At 41.8% G+C, this 24,274-nt stretch overlaps 1 long non-coding RNA gene across 1 annotated transcript; it reads left to right on the forward strand.

The window, feature by feature from the left end:
- Positions 1-23,082: 23,082 nt before the first annotated feature.
- Positions 23,083-23,934, forward strand: LOC130115393 (uncharacterized). The gene is made up of 3 exons (XR_008810490.1): positions 23,083-23,169; positions 23,328-23,360; positions 23,823-23,934. It is a non-coding gene; the product is annotated as an uncharacterized LOC130115393 (long non-coding RNA).
- The last annotated feature ends 340 nt before the right edge of the window (positions 23,935-24,274 follow it).

A 24,274-nucleotide genomic window follows, 5' to 3' on the forward strand; every position in this document is an offset into this window, starting at 1 on the left:
CATGATATTTCTTTGAGGGGATGCTGAGTGTAATGCAAACTTCACAACAGGAAGAGGGGAAAGAAGGAAAGGCAAAGAAAGGGAAAGATGGAATGGAGAACTGAGCAGAGGGTCAAGAGGAGGAGGACGGAAAGGAAAACTAACACCAGCCATACATATATCTAGGCTGGTGTAAACACTCACAAAAACACACACACTGACAACACTCACATACACACACACACACTTGCAGAGCTTGCTCGGAGAGAGATGAAGACAAATAGACTGGGGCAAGGATGAGGGTGGTTAGCCAAAAGAAGATGAGCTGGGAGTGATTTGTCTCCTGGAGCACATGTGCATTTCATTACTGCAGCTCAGACCTGTCCGCTGAGCTGTCAAAGACCGGGAAACATGTGAATGTGCATAGCAATATGTGGATGTATAAATGCAAATACGGTACGTTTACAATCATGTATCTTTGCATATATATATACTATATATATACACAACCAGTACAAGTTGGCTATATACACTACAAGATGCATACATGTATGCACATGACACCTACTATTGACTTTGAGACACATTGCCCCCCACTTATTAAACCAACAATACACACACTATAAATCATGAGTTTCTCATTCAGACATTAGAGGCTACAGTATCTGACAAGGCCTTTTTCCCTTTACTAATCCATCCAATCCCTCTCTCCCCCTCTCCTCTCAGTTCGTCTAATGTTCAAGCCCAGGGTAAGGCTTTGAATCACTGAAGCCCAAACTGGAGGCTGCAGTGGAAAATATCTCATATTTAGAGAGCCCAAATCAGCACTGCTCACCACCACATTAAACGCACACACACGCGCACACGCACACATCACATGCACATGCTTATAACCTAATACAAATTTTGTTTATTGTCATTGGAATTGTCGCTTAACATTTATCATCAGTAAAAAGTTTATTCAGCTATCTCATGAATTCCCCAGATGAGTGCCACACTAAGAGTTATCAACCTTTTTTAGTCTAGGAAGATAAGAGCTAGAGCTAGATAAGATAAGATAAGAGGCTCTTTAGTTGCTTTATGTTGTTAAATCAGTCACGCAAGCCACAAAATGTGGTTAGCGACCCTATTTTTCTTTCCTGCGGCACAGCAATATTTTCACTATCGCTCAACCACAGCTTCCCATGCTGTGGCGGCCGGTTCTCAGTCATGTTTGCGCAGTCGCTCTAAGTGACCTTGTTCACACTGATTTTCATCAGTTTTTAATATTCTCTGTGTGGGTTGATGAGCCATCCGCTGGCGGGCGCCGTCAGCCTCTCCCCTGCTCCATCTGCCAGTAGGTTTGGAGTGAGGAGTGCTCCCCATGTCCATCTGGCAGCACAGCCTAAGTGTTTGTATAGGGATGGAGAAATCGCTCTGATCCTATTTCCCTAAGTGTCCATGAAGACTGAGTCGCCCATGAAGCAGCTTTTATACAATCATTGTTAGCATTAAACCAAAAGGCCTCAGAGGTCAGAGGGTCTTTGTTTGATTAGTTGCTCAATGTGAGTAAGTCTGGCAGTGATGTGTGTCGAGATGATGGAACAGTTGAAGGCTTGCATTTACCATGGATTAATACTTTTTTTTTTATTTGAAGAATATATACTCTGGGCTAGATAACTGGAGTAGGAGATAATGAAAAAAAAAGACGATAGATTGATAGGTTGATTAGTGGAATTATTTATAAGCCTGCCCAATGTGGGGCGTCCAGTTAGCGTAGGGGTCTATTCTGTTGCCTACCAACACGGGGATCGCCGGGTCGAATACTCGTGTTACCTCCAGCTTGGTCAGGCATCCCTACAGATACAATTGGCCGTGTCAGCAAGTGGGAAGCCAGATGTGGGTGTGTGTCCTTTTTGCTGTCGGTCAGGGTGCCTGTTTGGGGGGGGGGGACTGGAGGGAATAGCGTGATCCTCCCACACGCTAAGTCCCCCTGGTGAAACTCCTGAGTGTCAGGTGAAAAGAAGCGGCTGGCGACTCCACATATATCGGAGGAGACATGTGGTAGTCAGCAGCCCTCCCTGGCTCAGCAGAGGGGGTTGGGCAGCGACCGGGATGGCTCGGAAGCGTGGGGTATTGGCGCGGATACAACTGGGGAGAAAAAGGGTGAAAAATCCACACAAAAAAAGAGATGCAAGAGATGCTTCAGATAATATTGAAGATTGATAATTTATGCAAAATAGAAATGATTTTAACTACAGGCGTATTTGCTTTACCGTCTGTGTGAGATGCATCGTGGTCATATGAGGTCGTGACTCTCTCTGCAGGTCCATGTGCTACCTCTCTTTCTCATCTTTTCTCAATACCTTTTTTTGGGGGGGAGGGTTTCCTCCTTTTTCTCCCCAATTGTACTTTGCCAATTTCCCCACTCTTCCAAGCTGTCCCGGTCACTGCTCCACCCCCTCTGCCGATCCGGGAAGGGCTGCAGACTACCACATGCCTCCTCTGATACATGTGGAGTTGCCAGCCGCTTCTTTTCACCTGACAAGTCGAGTCAAGTTTATTCATATAGCACATTTAAAACAACCACAGTTGAACCAAAGTGCTGCACAAGCTTAAAATACAATATAAGATAAGTGACACATATGAATATAAAAATATATGTAAAGAAAACATAATAAAAAAGAATAAACATAAGAGTAAAGGCATATTTGCACAATAAAATCATGGTATCAAGCTCAACTTTAATTGCTTTCTTGCGAGAAGAGGTAGGTCTTTAACAAAGTCTCTAGGGTCTGAGCAGATCTTATGTGTACTGGTAGATTGTTCCAGAGATCAGGGGCAGCCACTATAAAGGCTCTGTCACCCCTATTCTTCAGCCTGGATCTCGGAACATGTAAGAGCATCTGGTTTGTCAGCCTGAGTGCTCTGACTGGTGTATGATGATTTATTAGCTCAGATAAATAAGGTGGTGCCAGCCAATTTAAAGACTTAAAAACAAGTAATAAAATCCTAAACTGGATCCTAAAACAGACAGGAAGCCAATGAAGGGATGCCAGTACAGGCTTTATGTGATCACGTCATTTCTTTCCTGTCAGAAGGCGAGCAGTTGCATTTTGTACAAGCTGCAGGCGACGAAGCGACGACTGAGCTACACCAACATACAATTAATTACAATAATCCAAACGAGAGGTAATAAATGCATGAATTACCCTTTCAAGAGAATTTGCAGGGAGATAGGCCTTTACTTTTCCAAGAAGCCGTAATTGAAAAAAATTTGTTTTGGTGACAGCTTATTTGTTTATCAAAGTTAAAAGAGCAGTCAAAAATCACAACAAGATTCCTAACAGAAGAGCGACTGTGGGAAGCTAAAAGGCAAAGAGTGCTATCATAACCATCCAGAAGATCAGGTTGTCCATATACAATTATTTCAGTCTTATTTTGATTTAGTTTCAGGAAGTTTAACTCCATCCATGTTTTGACATCCTTTAAACAACTCAGCAAAGCCTGTATAGAATCTCTGTTGTTTGTTTTTACAGGTAGATAGATTTGCAAATCATCAGCAAAATAATGAAAAGACATATTATGTTTTTTAAAAATGGACCTCAAGGGCAGCATATACAATAATAAGGGAATGGGGCCCAAAATGGAGCCTTGAGGGACCCCACAGTTAAGTAGGGCCGCAGCTGAAGAGAATTGGTCTATATGGACAGAAAAGCTTCTATTTGACAGAGAAGAGTCATGACAGAGAATGACAGTGAGGAGTTTTGCCAGGGGGACGTAGCATGTGGGAGGATCACGCTATTCCCCCCAGTTCCTTCCCCGAACAGGCACCCTGACTGACCAGAGGAGGCACTAGTGCAGCGACGAGGATACACACCCACATCCAACTTCCCACCCGCAAACACGGCCAATTGTGTCTGTAGGGACGCCCAACCAAGCTGTAACACGTGGATTCAAACCAGCAATCACCGTGTTGGTAGGCAATGGAATAGACCACCATGCCACCTGGATGCCCCCAATCTTTTCTCAATATCTTGATATGCAATTTATTAAACAGTATTTCTACAGTCAAAGGAACAGACTCAACTTAACCATTCCTGTGACGTCCCCCTGTGGAAGACGTCCCATGTGTTTACAATACTAGTAAGATGTCACAGATGGCTACACTCTGATCATAGTGTGCTGTAATGATGGAGGAACTTGGAAAATGCCTTTGTGGCTGACTCAGTGAACCTAACCTTGTTGTGTTGATGCGCATGATAGGAGGAGAGCTGACCTGTCTAATGCTAGACTCTTTGCTCAACCCTGACTTGTCAGAAAAGTATTCAGTGGATAGGCATTCAGATGCATATGTTGACCATCTGGAAGAGGGAACATGCTTGGCCAACATTACATACCATGGCCACTGGCTTTTTTATTGACTGTTTTTCTCCCCCCTGTGAATGATTTGCACCACTTCTCTTGTCAAGACATAATAAATAATGGTCAAATATTAGTGTGTGTGTGTGTGTGTGTGTGTGTGTGTGTGTGTGTGTGTGTGTGTGTGTGTGTGTGTGGATCCTAGGATTTGGTTAGAAAATCATGTGTTTACTGTATGTTCATGTGTTTTTTGTATAGGAATGCATATACACAATGTCTTGGAGTGTGTGTGTGTGTGTGTGTGTGTGCTGTCCTGTCTGCCTGTATGAATGCCTGCCTACCTGTGTGCACGGTATACGTGTACCAATCCATGAGCAGTAGGTTTAGGGATATTCCTCAGACATATTGAAGGGCTGAGTGTTGGCAGACCCACTGTGGCATTCCTTTGAGGGAGGATAAAAAAAGTAATTCAACAGAACCTTTCATCCACGCAGAGAGTCAGTGGTGTGTGGTCTTCATGAAAGCTGTTAGCATGGTGTGGTCTGCTTCGAGTGAGTTGGGCCACAAACAATGACATCATCACAAAGATAATGGACATACCATGACCCATGTGTATGAATGAGCACAATTTGAATCAATGCCTGCAGTAAGGTCGTTTCCTCAGATGCATGTGTAACAAGGCATATCCTGATGTAGATGGAGCTGTGCTGTGATGAGGGGCTATGAGTAGAGTAACTGGGGCTATAGAGGGCAGATACCCATAAACATTACTGGGCAGGGTAACCCACTTTTGCATGGTTGCATTGCTGTAATACAAATAGGTGTAATGGCTCATTTTATAGTTGCCTTTGTATCAGAGCCATTTATAAGAGCTGCTCACCCCTTCAAAGTGTACATTTGGCAAAATGTATGCGTCGGTGTGGGCTTAATATGTGATACAGGGGGTCAGCCACAGCCTTTACACCAATATGAGTACCAGAAGCAACACAGAACTAGGAAAAATAATCTTTCTAATCTGTGAGAATAATGCAGTGTATCCCAAAGAACAGGAAAAAATGACCAACCTGGCCTACATTAGAGCTGCTGCCAATTTGACCTGGAATCAGAGCGAAACGCCAAGAGAATAACTGAATTTCACAACTTTTCCATGTTTGTCCGTAGGGTTTTGTTAGTTTGGCGCTTCAGATATTCTGGCAACGACAAGGACCATGGTTTAGGGACCTGTCGTTGATAGTGTCAGTAATTCCATGGAAAAGGAGAGGGAAAACAATAAAAGGCTTGCCTCCGAGGTTGGATGTCTGACACCAGCCAGGGAGAGAGCAGGTTTGTGTGTGTTGGTGTGAGTTTGCAAATGCTTAATTAGTCCAGGATGTGGCTAGATCTGCTTCTTATAGCAGGATGCCTTTTGAGTGACAGCTCAGAGGACCTGGAAGTGTGGAGCCGGGGAAGGGTCACAGGAGAGGGGGGAGGAGAAAGGGGAAGCCAGGGGAAATTCAGTGTGTCCAATTGTCTCACGCGATCTGGAATCACTGCAGCAGCTCGCATTGCTTTGCTTTCATCCACCTTGTCTTGCATTACCTCATAAGAATGCAATTTATCCAAACAATTTGAAACTGCCACAATGTGATAATTTGTTACTGATAAAAATCTGGCATCATGAAAGTGAAGGACATAATGATGATGGGCTTGGCCTTTAAAGTGCGGATTTATGTGAGACCACAGCTGAAGAACAGAATCTACCTGTCTATCATAACCAGTGCAGAGTCTCCAGAGACCAAAGGGCCTTTCAAGTTTCGAGTTATCATGTGAGTTTTCCATCACGTTACAAATAAAATTTGATACAGGATCGAGCATTGCAACGTGTTTTGACCTATCATGAGAGGTCAACATTTTGCCTTCGCAGGAGCATGTCATCACACGATTACACATCTCCATACCTCTTCCAAATATACTTCATCTCAGCACACGCTGAACAGTTTATGAGCCCAGTGTGACTTCAGTTTAGCTGGAGACTCTTGAGACTCGGCAATCTTCTCTGACTGTGTAATATAGCACCTTTGTCATTTTAGTACTTTGACTTTGGTTTCCAACACTTGGGACAGATTTGAAGAAAAGACTGGGTTTGTAACCCTCTCGCCTCCTCCAACAACCCACCCATGCCTTCGCTTGAGAGAAAAGAATACTAAGTCAGCTTCCCTGGATGAATAACTAAAAGATCAAATAAGACTGAGAAAAATGAGTCTCATAAATATCCTGGACATTTCCACGATCCAACTTTGAGGTCTGCTTTCCGGGTGTTTGCTGTCGGTTGTGGTGGAACTCTGCCATGGAATTCTTTGCTCCCCTAAATTTAAACCCTTCGCCAGCACTGGCTGGTTCACAAAGAAAGAAGAAAGGTAGAAAGAGGGAGAAAAGGGGAGGAGAGGGATTGGAGAAAGTAGATCTATCTCTCCCTCCTTACGTTTGGCTTCCTCTGACTGCTGCTTTTAATGCTGCCGCTCTGATGCCCACAGTCCCTGTGTCATTGACTAGAGAGAAAGTGAGAGGGACTGAGAAAGGAAGAAAGAAAGAAAGGAAAAAAGGAAGAAAGAAAGAAAGAAAGAAGGAGAGAAAGGAAAAAGAAAGAAATGAAGGACAGTCATGTGGAATGGAGAAAAAGTGAAGGAAAAAGAGAGATGGAAATCATGTTTTGATTAATGTGTCTTGTATTCTTCTGGTTCTGAAACAAGAGATTACCTTACCTAACCCCAGTGGAGAGCAAGCAAGATGTTTCGGAGATGAGATTGAAACCAGATCCTCCTTTTCACACTGGCTTATATCCATGTCTTGTACTGGAACTAAGATTGAGAACATGTCTCGTGAGTGAAAAAAGACTAACCACATTGTCTGGGCCGGTTACAGCCCAATGTCAGTCTTCAGTGTAAATGCAGATGCCTAGTGGGCAATGAATACTGCATGCTGGTCCAGTTTGTCCTTCATCACATTTTTATTTCTCTGAGGAGAAGACTGCTTCTTTGTCAGAGTAGGTCCAGCCCGGCATTTATGCCTCGACCCAAACTGACATCACTCTCAATGTAACTACAACAGTTGGATCACCACTGTTTACAATGCCATATTCTTCATTGCTACAGTGCTGGACCTCACATTACCTCGCCAACCTTCAGGTGCACTTCTTACTGCACAGCTGTGAAAACATATTTACTTTTTTGAATGGAAAATGTATAAACCTAGTTGCCTCCCTGTCACACGCTGTAAAATTGTAAATTGAGGGAAACTGTGATGCATTATAGTGTGGCACTGGTTATCTTGCAATTTGTTAGCCCCAGATTTCTCTATTTTGTATTGTTGGTTTGCCATGCCTTCTCTCTTGCTTTCAGAGCATTAGACCTTCTGCAGTGTTCATTTGGCCCAAGCCCTTTGGTGTTTCCATTAATCCCCCAGGCCTTCTACTGTGACAAGGAGGTCACCAAGGAAGGCAGCCACTATATTGGCATGCAAAAATCTTCCAACACGTCTGTAAACAGTAATAGCATTGGCTAAATACTGGGAGCACTACAAAAAGAAAAAAAAAAGTGATGATTTGCTCTTGAGGTCAGGGTGCAGTTTTCCAAGTGTGTGGTTCGCTACAACAAACAACATCAGTGTGGACTTACAAAAACGAATGTGTGAGCTAAGACAGATCTGTTTGTTGGAGCTGGCATGTTGTAATAAGAGTACTCAAACAATGGCATACTTGTTTTAGCTCACAAGCTGGGGTAAATATGACTAAAACAGAGGACTTTTGTACCAGCCTCTTTCCTTCATACCTTCATTGGACAATCCATGGAGGGATGCCAAACCAGCAAAGGTCCAGGGTATGTTAGTTTGTCCTCTGGCTTCGACTCTGACAAATGACCTACAGTATAGTGTACTTCATTGGTCTTTTTATTGACCCACCGTCTAGCGATGATAGCACCAGGGAAAATATGGACCTGTAGCAATTTTCCTCTCTTCCTTCTTATAACATTATGTCAGTGTCTAGCCAAACTCATTGTCTCTCTATCTCTCACCCCCCCCCCCCACATACACACACACATGTGGCACCGTCTCGGACAGACTTCTTGGTGTCTGCATCTCGTCTCCCTGTCTCAGTTCAGAGGGTTGAGCTTAGTATGGCAGCTGGTGGTTGACCCTGAACATGTCTTAGACTGCCTGAGCCACAGCTAGTCATGCACGTGTGAGCACAGGTGGGCCTATATGATGGATGGATAACCAAATGTATCCACAATGCCGCCAGTCTACAGTCTCTCACACACATACATTCCTAGCACACACCTCAGACTGGCCCGCATTCATCTCGCAAACAGCGAGCTGCCAGAGAGACATTCCACCATCTTCAGTCTTTCCAGTGAAAATAGACTTGAACTCTTCCAGTTAAAAAAACAACCTTTGGAGCAAGATTTGCCATTCATTAGAGGTTGAGGGGTTTAGCCATGTCCCATATATCTTTTAAATAGCATTTTCTTTTAAGTTTCCTGTCAATTCCAATATCCTTATCTATATATATATACAAAATCCTAGGGTGCACACAGCAGATGATGGTTTTGGCTGTGACACAGAGAATCTGTCCCTGTCTAATGCGACACATTCCTTATGTCATTGCCAGAAACAGTGAGAAAGGAAAAACCCTGACTTAAATTGATTTATTTTAAAAGTCACTGCTGCTTTTATCACTTTGAGGTGTTTGAGGATTTGGTTGAGCAGTCGACTCGGATCAGGCTGAATGCTTCAAGGCAGATGGATTATGGCGAGGACCTTTACCCAAGCATATGAGCTCACATCTCCTGTACAGCTGCTTTGCCAAAACTTTGGCAATGGCAGTGCCCACATTTGTTTTGACTGGGGCATGAAACCCCCCCCTCTCCCGTTGCATTCTTCTGCCTCTTCAGCATTACTTACTCTCTCTCCTCATTCTTCCCTCATGATCCTGTTTCCCATGCTCAGTTGTTTTCACACTAGAGCTTCAAGCTGACAGCTACTGATGAAAACACATTTTCTGGCAGGATAGGCTCTTAGTGACCTTTACTTATTTTAGCAACACCTGCTCGCATGAAGGGCATTGATTACTCTACAATGCATCACATTAGTCACCAAGGTATTTCCTAATGCATCTCTCTGGAGGAGGTGCAGCTCCAAACGAAAAAGTTAAGTGTGTCAGGGCTTGCTGTATAGGGTGTAGATGTTCAAAATAAGTATGTATCACTTTGATCATGACACATAACTACCTCCCCATATCTGTTTAGATACAAGTTCTTTCTGCAAAACGAGGGAAGATCCAGGAGCAGCAGGGATCAGCCCCTCTGATCTGTTATCTGCAATTGCTGAGCCTGCACTCAGACCTCCGCATAGAGAGAAAACTTCCTTACAAGGAACAAAGCAGTCCCACCATCATCTTCATCATCATTTTCTTCTTCTTTACTTCTTCCTCAACTATGAAGAGAAAGGGATATCAGGCGAACTAGAAAAGTTGTCCCCCTTATCTTACCTTACTCATCCTTATCAGAAAACATACTCTTACAAGGTCAACACATCACATAGGGTCAACGCAGTCAGACCCTCACTTAACTTCCAGCCTTTCAGACAGCTATTTTATATTTGTTCCCAGGCAGATTTAAAAACATTTTAACATTTTCGGGATTATCAGAGCTAATTATAAACAGCAATTCCTTATTGCAAGGTCAACCTTAATTTATTAAACCATTTAAAAAAAAATTATTATAATTTTGTCCCTGTGATGGCCTGGCGGCCTGTCCTGGGTGTCTCCCCCACCTGCCGCCCAATGACTGCTGCATCCCGCGACTCTTGAGAGCAGGATAAGCGGTTTGGATAATGGATGGATGGATTTTGGCCATGATATGTGTAAATCGTTGCTGTATATCACATTTAAAAGTAATAAACTTAAATCCAAAACATCAAAAAATGTGCTGATGCCCAGAAATGGAATAAAGCTTTGAAATGAACCTACCTGAATAACTGCAGTGGTGCAGACATCTGACTGAGTCACTACAAATATTTAGTAATTTCATATAAACTTATTTCATAATATGAAAATATTTATGCATCTTCAACATCAGACAAACAACTATCATCATCATCATCATCAGCGGTCACTCGTGGTCGAATATGACCGTCCTCCCTCTGGGTCCCTCTGGGTCCTCAGGTGGGTGTAGAGGCCGATCCTGGAGCCGCATAATGGGAGGACACCTGTGTGTGACAGCTTTTTACATGGAGTGGCTGATGCGCCTGCAGCCACCACACGGTCCTTGACAGGGGGTTGGCCAAAGTCCAATGGCATGGAGAACCAAGATGATTCGGGACCACCCTCTGTTGCAGCCTTCATCCACCATCACTGCCGTTGTGACCTGGAGACGTCTTCTGCCAGTTCTGCCGTTGAGGTCTTTGTTGGATCGTGCTTCATCTGGAACCTCCCCCTTGACCTGTCCACCTTGGGTGACCCTACCAGGAGCCATGCTCCAGACGGCATAGCTCTTGGGATCATTGGTACATGCGAGGTTCTCCACCACAGCAAGGTAGCAATCCAGGAGAAGAAACAAACAACTATACATCTAACTATACCCCATTCTTATTTAACACTCTACCTACGTTTTCTTCTTTGTAATGGATGTGTCCTCATAGATAATCATGCTTCTAAGTTTAAAGCTGTCTAAGGGTATGCATCACCCCCTGGATCAGTTTAGATCTGTGCTGAGGACAAGCAGCAGTTTCCTTTCAATTTTATTTATGTGCAAATATTTATTCAGTGAACTCATTAACTGGACACATAGCTGGAAAAGTACCACCAATTCGCTTGTCTGTATCATATACTTTATAAAAATAAAAATAAAAAATCCATACTTTCCACAAGAGTCCTAATCCCAGAGTAGAACTAGCCTCTAAAATAAAGTTAACTGCTTTATTTTTAAGATATATTGCTTAGAGTTGTGACCCTTGGCTGTATAACATACTATCTCTAGGTGTAATGTAGAGCTGGATTAATGGATGAATCAATCCACTCCTGTTAGAAACTCCTATATAGAGCTATCAGCCACAGCTGGCCCCACCAACCTCATTTCGACTTGCTTTCATAAATGTATTTCAATCAGCACCATTTACATTAGGAATTTTGAGGAAGACTCAGGAAGAGAGCAGTGTTTCATATGTCCCCCCCCCTCCCCTCCACATCCCCCCTCCCCCTCTCCCTCCAACCTCCCCTATTTGTGTCAGAAAGTCAAGCTGGAATATGACTTTATTAATGGTGAACTTCCACGTGGGAAGGAGATCTTTCTTGTGGACATTCTGATGACGTGCCAAATGTGGCTGAGGTTTTTAGCTGTAGCAGACTTGGCTCTGCTCACAGGTCGACTAAAGTGCGCCCTCCAGTGTTAAGAAAATGGCATGACCATATGCACAGCCCCTTGTTGCTGCTATATCTCTATCAGCGCTCAGTCAGCTCTTTGCCCTGCATGCTAAGACTGCATGTGGAGAAAAACACAAGTAACCTGTAGTATGTTGTGGTACGTTACCGAATGCTTCATGTATGCAGTAGCATTTCTTGGTACTGGGAACACAAGTCATGTATTTCAATCAAAGAGAACTTTTGCATTTGTACTCCAAATTCAATATAGCAGCAAGTTAAAAAGACTTCTTTACTCATTGCTGTCCATTAAAGATGTATACATGCTTTCAGAGAATTTACCTCCTGTGTGGGAAAGATAACATGGCAGTCTGATGATATAGCTTTAAAAAGGCTTTATCTTTGACAAATGCTCTGTGTGAATAACTATTTAGCTCTCGAAAAAATAGATTCTGCCAACAGGTTGATGATACTGGTATTCAAATTTCCTGACCTTGTAGGCCATAATACTGGTTTAGTAGTTGTTATATGACATTATGACTAATTTTCCACATTGCTGCCTTACTGAAATAATTTGAGAGTGGTATTACTCAGATAATCAGAATCAGAATCAAAATCAGAATCAGAATCATGTTTATTGGCCATGTAGGTTTGCACATACATGGAATTTGACTCTGGTTTCGTGGCTCTCTCAGTGTACTTAACATAGAATAACAACACCACAACACAACAATCTTCAGATATATACACACGGATTGACTTATATCAGAATACTTTACCAATCCCCGAGGGGAAATTGGGTTCTATTACATATACAGGCGAAATAAGAGATGATAAAGTGAAATGGTGCAGCGAATATATGAAAGATGCTGAAATAGATGTTAGCAGGTTACTTACATACATGCCTGAGGTGGAAGTCATAGTAGAGGTAGTAATACTGGGTAGTAGTCAAACCATAATGGTAAAATTGGGCTGTAGTTTTTTACCATGTTCACAGTATAGTTTATCCCAGAGATGATGGTTTCTCTGAATACATGAAGGTATATAGTAATTAACCCACCTCCTTCTTCTTCTCTTCCTTTCTCCCTGGCTGTCCCTCTCTTTCTCCCTCCAGGGTATGGTCTGGGTGTTGGTGGCCTGGGAGCTGGATTGGGTATGTATATTCAAGCCAGCAGCTGGGGTTTGGGTTCGGGGTGGGGTTTGCTAAAGATGAAATGTGCAACATTAGGTTGCATGGCTTGGTTTCACTGCAGTGCCAAGAGTGGATTGTTCAGCCCTCCCAAACACCAAGTATCGCTGTATATGAAAAGGCTGTATTTCATGCCCAAGATGGAAAAAAGTCTTACTTGAAGTCCTACACTTAAAAAAACCCTCAATAGAAACAAATGGAGTAATCCTTTACTCTTCCTTGCCCTCCTTTTCTCTTCATGAAGGTGGTTATGGTGGACATGGAGGATATGGAGTAGGCCCAGGAGGCTTTTTCCCGGGAGGTGGAGCTGGACAGAAAGCTGCCAAACCAGGTACACAGCAGGACACTTAATAAAATATCCTGGTAATTTAGTATTGCGGTCTCAAAAACAAAACATAACAGCGAATGAATGTCCAAGTATATGACCTTCTGTCATTCAAGAATCCACACATCTTTTTTTTTGTAACACTGTAAAACAAATTTTAGACAGTGTGTAAGTTCTGGGAGAATTCAAATTGTTATTTTGCAGTATTTCAAAACCGAACACACAATACAAGACTCAAGGAGCAACTTTCTTTGGTTACAACATGTGCTGTAAGCCCTGGTGACTCAGGGACCATACAGCAATTTCTAAGCACTGAGGCAGCTAGCATGATATACAGTAAGACTCTTGTGGAAATAATCATTTGCCGTAACAAAATATATGTTGGAAAGTTGTTAAGATGCCACACGTAGGTAACCACACCCATGTAACAAAAAAACATTATTGGAGCCAATGTGATCATTATCTTTCTTAGTGGTATATTATCCATATTTACTGACACCACCATGTTTACTCATTTATTGCCCAGGCTATGGTGGTGTTCTGCCAGGTGGCGGCCTACCCATCGCTTCAGGTGGTCTAGGTAAGTGATCAGCAGTCTTAACTTGGCCACATATTCAGTTCAAATTTGGTTCAAGCACACCTCTACATTAGTCAGATCTTAAGTTGACCATGAAGTGGAGCGGCAACACTGACATGAAAAAACAAAGGTTTCGATGATGGTCCCTAGTGATCAATACTGTATGTTTTTGATCTTGCTGACCATAATTCATCAGAGCTCTGGTTATTATGTTCATAGGTGTGGGAGGAAAAGGTCCTAAACCCTCTAAAGGAGGTAAGCTGATTTTCAGCTTGTTGAAAGGCTAGAAACATGAAGTGTGCTTAATGCTGACACGCAGCTTTCTAAGTCTTTGGTTGATCTGTAAGCTTTTATGCAGCAAGAAAGCCAAAATGAATGTTTCACATTAATGTAAACCCGGGATGAAAAACACCAGTTGGCAAACAAATACACATTTTTACCATGGAACAGCAAATCTTGGAGAATGTGAACTTCCCAAAAGACCTCAGTGACCTCAAAGTATGCACTGTATATGCACACATGATTTACATTAAATTAGGGAAAGCTGATTGAGCATGAAGGCAATGGCGGCCCAACATGGTGTGACAAGTTTCAGGTATCCTAGGAAAAGATTTGCTGTGAGCGCTGTTCTGGCACATTGTGTGTAACATTAGTGTGAAAACAGCAATTTGTCAGTTAGCCCAGCACTCAATCACTGCTCCCTCCTCAGAGACTGTCTGCAGTCTGCAAAGATTCCCTTGCAGGAGCTGAAAGCAAAAGTATACAATATCATCGCTAATAGCCAAACATACAAATGACCTGGCATGTAATGCAAGTCCAACGCTCTTCTCCCTATAACCACTCAAACACATGTAAACATCAGGAATATACTTTATTTAGGGAGAATAATTATTTGGCCACAGTTAATTACTCTTGCTTTGAAGACTAGCCGGGCCACTTCTGGTTATGTCTCCACTCTCCTGACCAGTGCATTGTGTTAATGCACTGAGCCAACAGTTTAGGCTCATTGCATTGGCTTTTCTGGCAAATACTGTGACTTGAGTCCACCAAGCGAAAGAATTTTTGCTTTATTGCAACCTCTATCTGCGCTTTTTTCACGACGTTTAAAAGAACACATTTTGCTGAAAAATCACAGATAAAACATCATATTACACCCCATTTTTCTGCCAAACTGTTTTCCCCACAAAATCTCCCAGGGTACATATTTACAGGCAGTGCGCAATGTCTGTTCAACAAAATATGGGCTTTCAAAAAAAAAAAGAAAAGAAAAACAACAAAAAAAGACAGGAAGGTTAAACAAATAAACGAACATGTTTTATCCAGCTGCCAAGCTCCCCTTAGAGTGAAGTTGACAGCTCGTTTCCTGCACCAGCGGACAGCCAAAGAAATTAAGCATTCGATGAGGCACAGCAAATGCCATGCATGTTCTCTCTGGGTTGGATTAAAAAAATCAGCCATGTTGCTTTTGATCACAGAGCAGATGACAGGCTACTGAAGCCAAATTAGCCGGTCCCGTACCATTGGTTATTCTGGCTCCTTTCGAAAGAGGGCAAGTCTGGCAAAGGCAACCACCTTTGCATTCGTCCTTTTCAATAGCAAAGGGTCCTTAAGGGGTCACATGAACAGCAGATATAATTTTACACCATTTTGATTCCTCCAATGGATACATATGATGTGTATTATCATAATTAACTGTGTTTTAAAATTTCTTGCATGCAAACAGGGTGTATGTTTAGCCTTGTTTTTCCCAAGCCTATATATGTTTGCATTTTTGCATTGGAGCAGGCACGGGAGGAACTGTGCTTGGGGCAGGAGGAGGACCTGGAGGGGCAGGAACTGGAGCTGCAGTCCCTGCTGGAGGCAAGACACACACACACACACTCACTCACTCACACAAATGAACAGTCACAAATTCTATGAGTAGGGGCATACAATTTCCCTAGTCAAAGTTATTAAAGGTTCTATGAGTAATATTTTGGCTTTCCTGGGGCTTAACTTGATTTTTGAATTACTTAATGGGTTGCTGTTGGTACCAACTGAAACAAAGTAAGTGACTCACAGCTCCCCTAATCCCCAGATTTCTTCAAAAACATAGGCTGAGACATTTTTATTGTTGGTTGACACCCAGCTCTCCTAAGACTTGGCTCCCACTCACAGTTCTTGTCAAACTATATCCATCCTGTAATAGCAGTAAACGTGTTCCAAAATGGCTTATGGTGGCTAATGGTTTTGTGAATCCACTACCTTTCTATTTGAATTTGTTTGTCTTGATTGCTTTGGTTTGTTATTGTTATTCACATCAGCGAAGAATAGAGGTCAGGATTCAAGTGAAATTACACATAGCACCTTAAAGAAGAAGTTATTAGAGAGGAGTTGGTTGGCTATACATAGCAAAGCCCTCGTTTGAATAATTTATTTATGCCCTTATATATTAATTGCTGGGGCAATAATTTAAGATAGGAGTTGGAAGATGGAAGCAGACTTGATGGTAATGCTTGAGCTTGTCTGACAGATTGCGCATGTACAACACAAATAAGTTGTCAGCGACAAAATAAAGTGAGTGTTAGGAAACCAGAAAATTACAGCCAGGTCTCCTTCACACTGCATGCTCATCAACAGTCCTTTCTGTAATTCATGGCCCACCTCCCAGCCACACACACACACACACACACACACACACACACACACACACACACACACATTTATGCACATGCATCATCTGGCTCATTTTGTTTCGTTTTTTTAATCATGAAATATGAATTGATCACTTTAACGCTGATGTTCCATTGGCTCAGTCTCATGTATGTCTATTATAAATTGGAGGCTTTCCTCTCTTTCAGTGCCCGTCATCCCGCAGACAGGTCTTCCAGGAGGGGGTGCTGGTCTTGCTGCAAAGAAAGCCGCCAAAGTGCCAGGTCTGTGTACCGTGAAAAAAAAATACAACTGACCATGACTGTGTATTAGTTAATAACTTTTAAATAATATTTTCCACACTGTTCAGCGGCATGGAATTTGCCTTGTTAAGGTTATTATGAAATGTGTGTCCAGGAAAGAGAAAAGTCCCTGCCTATACATAGCTCCTTAATTGAATGATTTATATATACATCAGTTATTAACATTTGCAGTGACATAAACACTTATACACAAATATGATAGACTTTCTTCTTTTGGATGGTGGCAGGAGTGGGCATACCTGGACTTTACCATGGTGGTGTGGTGCCAGGACAAGGTGCGACAGACTGATCAGAATGACCATTTTATCAGATAATGTCTTTTAATATCTCATCTATCACTGGCTATGCAAACAACTGCTTGTTAGTGTACTGTTGGTAGAGTAGATAAACACAGCTCAGGTCTTTCCTACTCAAATTTCCAGGATTTGGTGGACGCGGAGTTCTGCCTGGAGTGGCCACTGGCACTGGACTCGGTCCCAAATCATGTAGGGTCTAAAACTTTTCTTGGTACATGTCATGACTGTTAAATTGTATTTTATTTTTCTTCTATGACTGATGGGTATTATCTTAATGAAAGCCGACATCCTTTGTCTGTTTGTGTGTGACTGGATATTGGATTTATTTTTTTACAGTGCCAGGTGGAGGACAGGGAGGACTACCCAATGGTATCTTATTTGATAGTTATTCCAACATACTACAATATTTTCATTGGTAGTATTGTGTAGATAACTAGGATTGGCTGATTAGGATTTGATGGGGTTTTTGTTTCTCTGAACTTTTATTGTAGGTGGTCGTGGATATGGTGGGCCAATGCAACCAGGAGTGTTCCATGGATACCCTCTGAAATCACCCAAAGCCCAAGGTATGTGATCTAAATGTAACTGTTCACAATGCAGCGTGCCCTGTTGTTTATTAATGAACTGGTGACTGCTGTGTTTTTTTTTTATATATACTGCTGACAACTGTTGGTGTTGCAGTTCTGTTTCCCTCACTACTTGGACAGTCCTACTACCCTTCTGGCCTGACCAATGAGTACTTTTATGGGTGTTTCCCTGAGGTTTTGTATGGTGGTTTTCCTAATGGATTCTGTTTCAAAGGATGATGGTAATCTGTTTTTGAGGCCCCGGAAGGAATTTATAAAAAGTATTACTTGATCATGCATTTTATGATCATGACCTCAAAATCAGAACAAAGCCTCCGCCATCTGCTTTGTAGAGAATTCAGAGAACAATCGTATAGCAATTTCACTATACTTTTAAATTGCTGTCAAATAGTAAGCTTTCTTTCATACAGATTCCTGTCAGTATTTAGAAAATCCAGTTATTGGTAATAATGTTTAGTCAAAAGGTTTTTAAAGGGAACTGGTGCCATGTTTAACACCCAGTAGTCTATAGCTATCTGATCTTTATCATAAATGCAAATATAGTAGTTGCATGAACTGACACATTGTCCTCTGTTTCCATACCCCCATCGCTCATGTTTTTACACTTCAAGTATTGTCATTAAATCCAAACATAATGATCACTGGACTTGCAGTTCAGTCTTAGATAAAACAATATTTATATTTACGAATTTTCTGAATCTATACTAAGTATAATAATATGATTAAAATGGAGACATGACAATGACTAAAATCACTTTTTTACTGTACAACTAACATTTCTGTGCACTGGTGGATTTGAGTTTGATTGTGGTTAATGTTCCTCAAGGCTGCTGTTTTAGCTTCAAAATATGTCAATGCCATTTGGTCAGCAACAAGCCTACTGTTCTCAAACAAGCCAAAAGAAGGAATTCTGCTCCAGCAAAAACCTTCTTGGGTCAAACCTCGGCTGTTACTTGGACTCACTAACCCTTTTAGTGTGTTAACATTCACTGCTGAATGTAATTGTATACAAATTATGTGGTTTCTTTTTAAAGGGATAGTTCACCCCAAAACCAAAAATACATATTTTTCCTCGTACCTGTAGTGCTGTTTATCCATCTAGATCATTTTGGCGTGAGTTACCAAGTTTTGGAGAGGTCCCCCGTACAGATGTCTGCCTTCTCTCAAATACAATGGAACTGGATGGCACTCGGCTTGTGTTGCTCAAAGCGGCAAAGAAATACATTTGAAAAACTCAACAGCAATGTGTCTTTCCAGAAATCATGACCCGGTTACTCAAGATAATCCACAGACCTTGTTGTGAGCAGCTTCATGTAGGAACTATTTTCTTAGACTGAACTACACCTACATGAAACGGCTCACAACAAGGTCTGTAGATTATTTTGAGTAACTAGGTCATGATTTCTGGAAAGAGACATTGCGGTTGCGTTTTTCACGTGTATTTTTTTCTTTTTTTTTTGGCACTTTGAGCAACACAATCCAAGTGCCATCCAGTTCCATTGTATTCGAGAAAAGTAAGTAAGCAAGTAAGTAAGAGTTTATTTATATAGCACCTTTTTAGAACAAAGTTACATAGTGCTGCACAAGATACAGATACAAATACAGAAAAATAAACAATATACTTATACAGTTATAAACAAAAAAGTAAAAATTACAGCCCCATTTCAGGGAAGGTAAGTCGGTAGTGATGGGTTTTTTGTTTTGTTTGGGGTTTTTTTGTTTTGGTTTTTTTTGCCCCCCCCCTTTCTCCCCAGTTGTACCCGGCCAATTACCACACTCTTCCGAGCTGTGCAGGTTGTTGCTTCACCCCCTCTGCCAATCCAGGGAGGGCTGCAGACTACCACATGCCTCCTCCAATACACGTGGAGTTGCCAGCCGCTTCTTTTCACCTGTCAGGGAGGATTTTTGCTAGGGGGACGTAGCACATGGGAGGATCACACTAAGCTCCCCCCCCCCCCCCCCGAACAGGCACCCGACCAGAGGAGGCGCTAGTGCAGCGACCACGACACACACTCACATCCAGCTTCCCACCCACAGACACGGCCAATTGTGTCTGTAGGGATGCCTGACCAAACTGGAGGTAACATGGGGATTCGAACTGGTGATCCCCGTGTTGGTAGGCAATGCAATAGACTGCTACACTGACCGGACACCCCCTAGTGATGGGTTTTGAGAAGTTTTTCAAAGCTGTTTACAGACTCAGCTGATCTAACGGGGGGGGGGGGGTGGGGACTGTTCCTTACAGCAAAAGCACAGACATCCTTGGATTTGCGGAGAGAGCGGGGTATAGACAAGAGACCCTGGTTGGAAGAGCTGAGTGGCCTAGAGATGGAGTAAGAATGCAAAAGTTCGGAGATCTATAAAGGGGGAAGACCATGTAGGCCCTTACATGTGATAAGCAGTATCTTGAAGTCTGTTCTATAATTTACTGGGAGCCAATGAAGAGATGCGAGGATTAGTGTGATGTGGGATCAAAGATTGGTGTTGGTTAGCCGCCTGACTGTAGCGTTTTGCACAAGTTGCAGTCAGGACAAGGCTGCTTGGCTGAGACAGGATAAAAGACCGTTGCAGTAGTCAAGGCATGAAAAAAGGGTATGGATTAGTAATTCAAGATCTCTGGTTAATAACATTGATTTTGTTTTTGTGATTTTCCTGAGTTGGAAAAAACAGATTTGTACAAGCTTGTTTATGTGTAGGTCGAAATTCAGATTTTGGTCAAAGAGTACACCCAGATTTCTTGAGGGGGGTTTAGCATTGGTAGCCAGAGGGCCGATGCAAAGTTTCACATCTGAGACAAACTTATTAGGACTAATAAGGGGAACCTCCATTTTGTCTGAATTGAGCTGAAGGAAATTGAGTGACATCCATTCCTCAATAGCAGCCAGACATTCATGAAGGGCACCAATATTACCCATATCATTTGGCTTAACTGATAAATACAGCTGCATGTCATCAGTGTAGCAGTGGTGAGAGATGCAATTGAACTGGCTAACCACATTGCCTAGAGGTAACGTGTAGATTGAGAAAAAGGTGGGATCAAGGATTGAACCCTGCAGAACTCCACAGAGTATAGTGGCAATTGAGGACACAAAGTTGTCCATGACAGCCTGAAATTTCCTGTTAGACAGATAGGACAAGAACCATCTGAGAACAGATTCTGAGATACTAACCCACTTATTTAAACATTCAGCACAAGATGGAGTGATCAATAGTATCAAAAGCAGCAGTTTAGTCAAGCAGGACTGGGATAGAAGGTTCGCCATTGTCAGTTTGCATGACGATGTCATTTGTAATTCTTAGTAGTGCTGTTTCTATACTATGTTGGTGGTGAAAGCTGTGTTGGAATTTATTGAAAATATTGTGACATTAAATGACCTCAGGGAGCTGCTGTGTAATGATTTTTTTCAAGAATTTTGGACATGAATGTAGTTTTGAAATAGGTCTGTAGTTATTTGGTAGGGTTGGATCAAGCGCAGGATTTGTTTAAAAATAGGTTGGACACTCGCCATCTTAAAACCACCAGGAAAATAGCTAGAGGTGAGAGAAAGATTAATAATGGAGAGCAGGCTAGGGCCCAGGGTAACTGTGACCTCCATGAGGAATTTGGGGAGGATTAAATCTCAAGGACAGGAGGACAGTTGCATAAGGGATAAAGTGTCAGTGAGATTGTGTAGAGAGATTGGGGAGAAATCAGACAAGAGAGTAGGACAGTAACCTGATGAAATAGAGGAAATATTAGCAATGTTAAAATTAGAACGGATGTTACTGATTTTGTCATAAAAGAAGACAAAAAAAATTCAGTCTACTGCGGAGGAGGGGAGGGCAGGGTTTACAAGCTGGTCAATGGCTTTAAACAGGAACCTTGGATTGTGTTTATTGTCCCTAATTAGACCGGCAATGTAGACAACTCTCGCATCTTTCACATTTTGGTTTAGCATGGACAGCAGTTCTTTCAGACAGAGGAGATGGGCCCTGAGTTTGGATTTCTTCCACCTACACTCAATTTTTCTGACTTCCCTTTTCAGATGATGGATGTTGTTGTTAATACAGGGGCAAGAGTTAGTAGACAAAAACGACCTGGTAGTGTAGGAAGCTGTGTTATCTAACACAGAAGCACACTGATCATTGAACCAGGTTACAAGATCATTAACATTGGAGGAGTCAGGTGGAGGGGGGGGTATAGGAATCAAAGAAACAGGATGAAAAAGTAGCTGCAGAGTGAGTGAAGCATGGTGTCAAAAACAATGCATTTGTGGTCAGAGACAAAAACAAACATGAAAAGAGAGTTCAAGGTCAGAGTGAGAACAAAAACAATGTCAAGAGTGTGATCATGATCATACATAGAGCCGGACACATGTTGAACAAGGTTAAAAAAGTTGGTAATATTTAAAAAGTTGGTTGCAAGAGAATCTGAGATGTTTTCAATGTGCATATTAAAATCACCAGCCATTATAATGCTATCATATTTGAGAACCACTGAAGTTAACAGTTCAGAGTTCATTTAAAAAATAATTGTTATGTTTGGGTGGTTGGTAGACAACCAAGCAACCTAGAAAGCACACGTCTCTACGGCCGATATCTCCAAAACTCAGCAACTCCCACCGAAACAATCTAGATGGATAAATAGAACTGCAGGTAAGAGGAATAACATGTATTTTTTACTTTTGAGGTGAAAAGAACCTAGTGCCAACATTACCTTTGAGCAATTGAGTAATCAACTCAAATTGATGTCATTTGAAATAATTGTGTTGTAGTTAGAAATATGAACAATGTACCAGATAATTGCTGCCTAATAGGCTGTGCTCTTTAGATCTGTTGGGATAAAATGAAACTGTGCATCTAACTGTGCATGTGTGTACGTGCTCAAGTGGGAGCACTGATGGATGGGGTGTTTTGTTTTTTGTTTTTTCTTCACAGGTGGCTATGGGACAAAACCCAGTGGCAGCAAACTTCCGTTTGGTACAGCTAACATTTTATGTTCGTTTTTATTGTTTTGGAATAACTACACCATCACCACAAATACATGGGTTAATGATGTGCCCAATTATGTTGTCACAGGTTATGGGGGCTTTGGTGCTGGCAGTACTGGACTTCCAGGTGGAAAAGGTGGCCCTGGGTCAAAGCCTGGCTACCCTATTGGAACTGGTTGGTATTTTTTGTGGGGTCAGGTAAAAGAGAAGAATACACCAGAATAGAGTAGAAGAACACAAAAAATTAAAACAAAAAACTCACCAGATATCTTCAACTCTCTCTTCCTTCAGGAGTGGGGCCAGGAGGTATTTTACCTGCTCAGGCTAAAGCTCCTCAATATGGTACCACACTCTTCATCAGCACAATGCTATTTCATCAATACTAAACAAATGGAAAAAAACCCTAAAGATAAATTAATTCAGTATGTGTTTGATTGAAGTTAATTCTCATATATACAGGTGGACCAGGTGCTGGTTTGGGTGGTCTGGGTGGTTTAGGGGGAGTGCCAGGAGGTGTGCCTGGAGCAGCTGGACTCTATCCCGGGCAAGTGCCAGGAGGTAAAGTAACCTTGCTGCTAAGAGGACATCACTGAATTACACAGAAAACACAATGTCCCTTTTCAATAATGTAATATCTCACCTCTTTGTTATGATGGTAGCTGTAGTAAAGTGTTATCTTATGCATACATAACTTGAAATATTCAATTTTACCACAGCCTATGGAGCTGGTGCCAAGGCTGCTAAATATGGTGAGTTTTTATATTTGTTTACCTATGTTTTTCTACAAACATATTCATTGGTATTGAAAACATTAAACATATAAGATTACATATAACCATTTACATAACCCGAAAGTAAGTGTTATATATATATATATATATATATATATATATATATATATATATATATATATATATATATATATACACACATACACACATACACACATACACATACATACATACATACATACACATACATATATATATACACATACATATATATATACACACACATACATATATACACACACACACATATATATATACATATATATATATACACACATATATATATACATACATATATATATACATATATGTGTGTGTGTGTGTTACACACACACACACACACATATATAAAGAGTTCAAATTGCACCATGGTGGGTGTCAATATTATCCATTTGTACATTGGACATGGCTGCTCCATAGGAGTTCCAGTTCCAGGGGCTGGAGTAGTGGCTGGAGGAGCAGGAATACCTGGAAGTGTTCCAGGAGGGGTACCAGGAGGGGTACCTGGAAGTGTTCCAGGAAGGGTACCAGGGGCTGGCGGATATTCACTGGCAGACAAGGCCGCTAAATATGGTATACAACTGACATACTCATAATATACATGAACAGACTAAGCTAGGTGGAACCCTAATAGATGCATATCTTTGCTCAAACATAGGGGCAGCAGGATTCAGAGGACTAGGAGGTCTGGGAGGAACAGGAGGAGTACCTGGGGTAGGAGCTGGAGGATATTCTGCTGCTGCCAAAGCTGCGAAATACGGTAGTATAACTGAAAACACTTACTAACATTGGACAAAATTTCACTCGGAAAAAATCATATCAATGTTCCTATTATAATCCTACAGGATTTATACTTTCCTTTGACATTTTAT

This window comes from Lampris incognitus, chromosome 7 (assembly GCF_029633865.1).
Source record: "Lampris incognitus isolate fLamInc1 chromosome 7, fLamInc1.hap2, whole genome shotgun sequence".
NCBI lineage: Eukaryota > Metazoa > Chordata > Actinopteri > Lampriformes > Lampridae > Lampris > Lampris incognitus.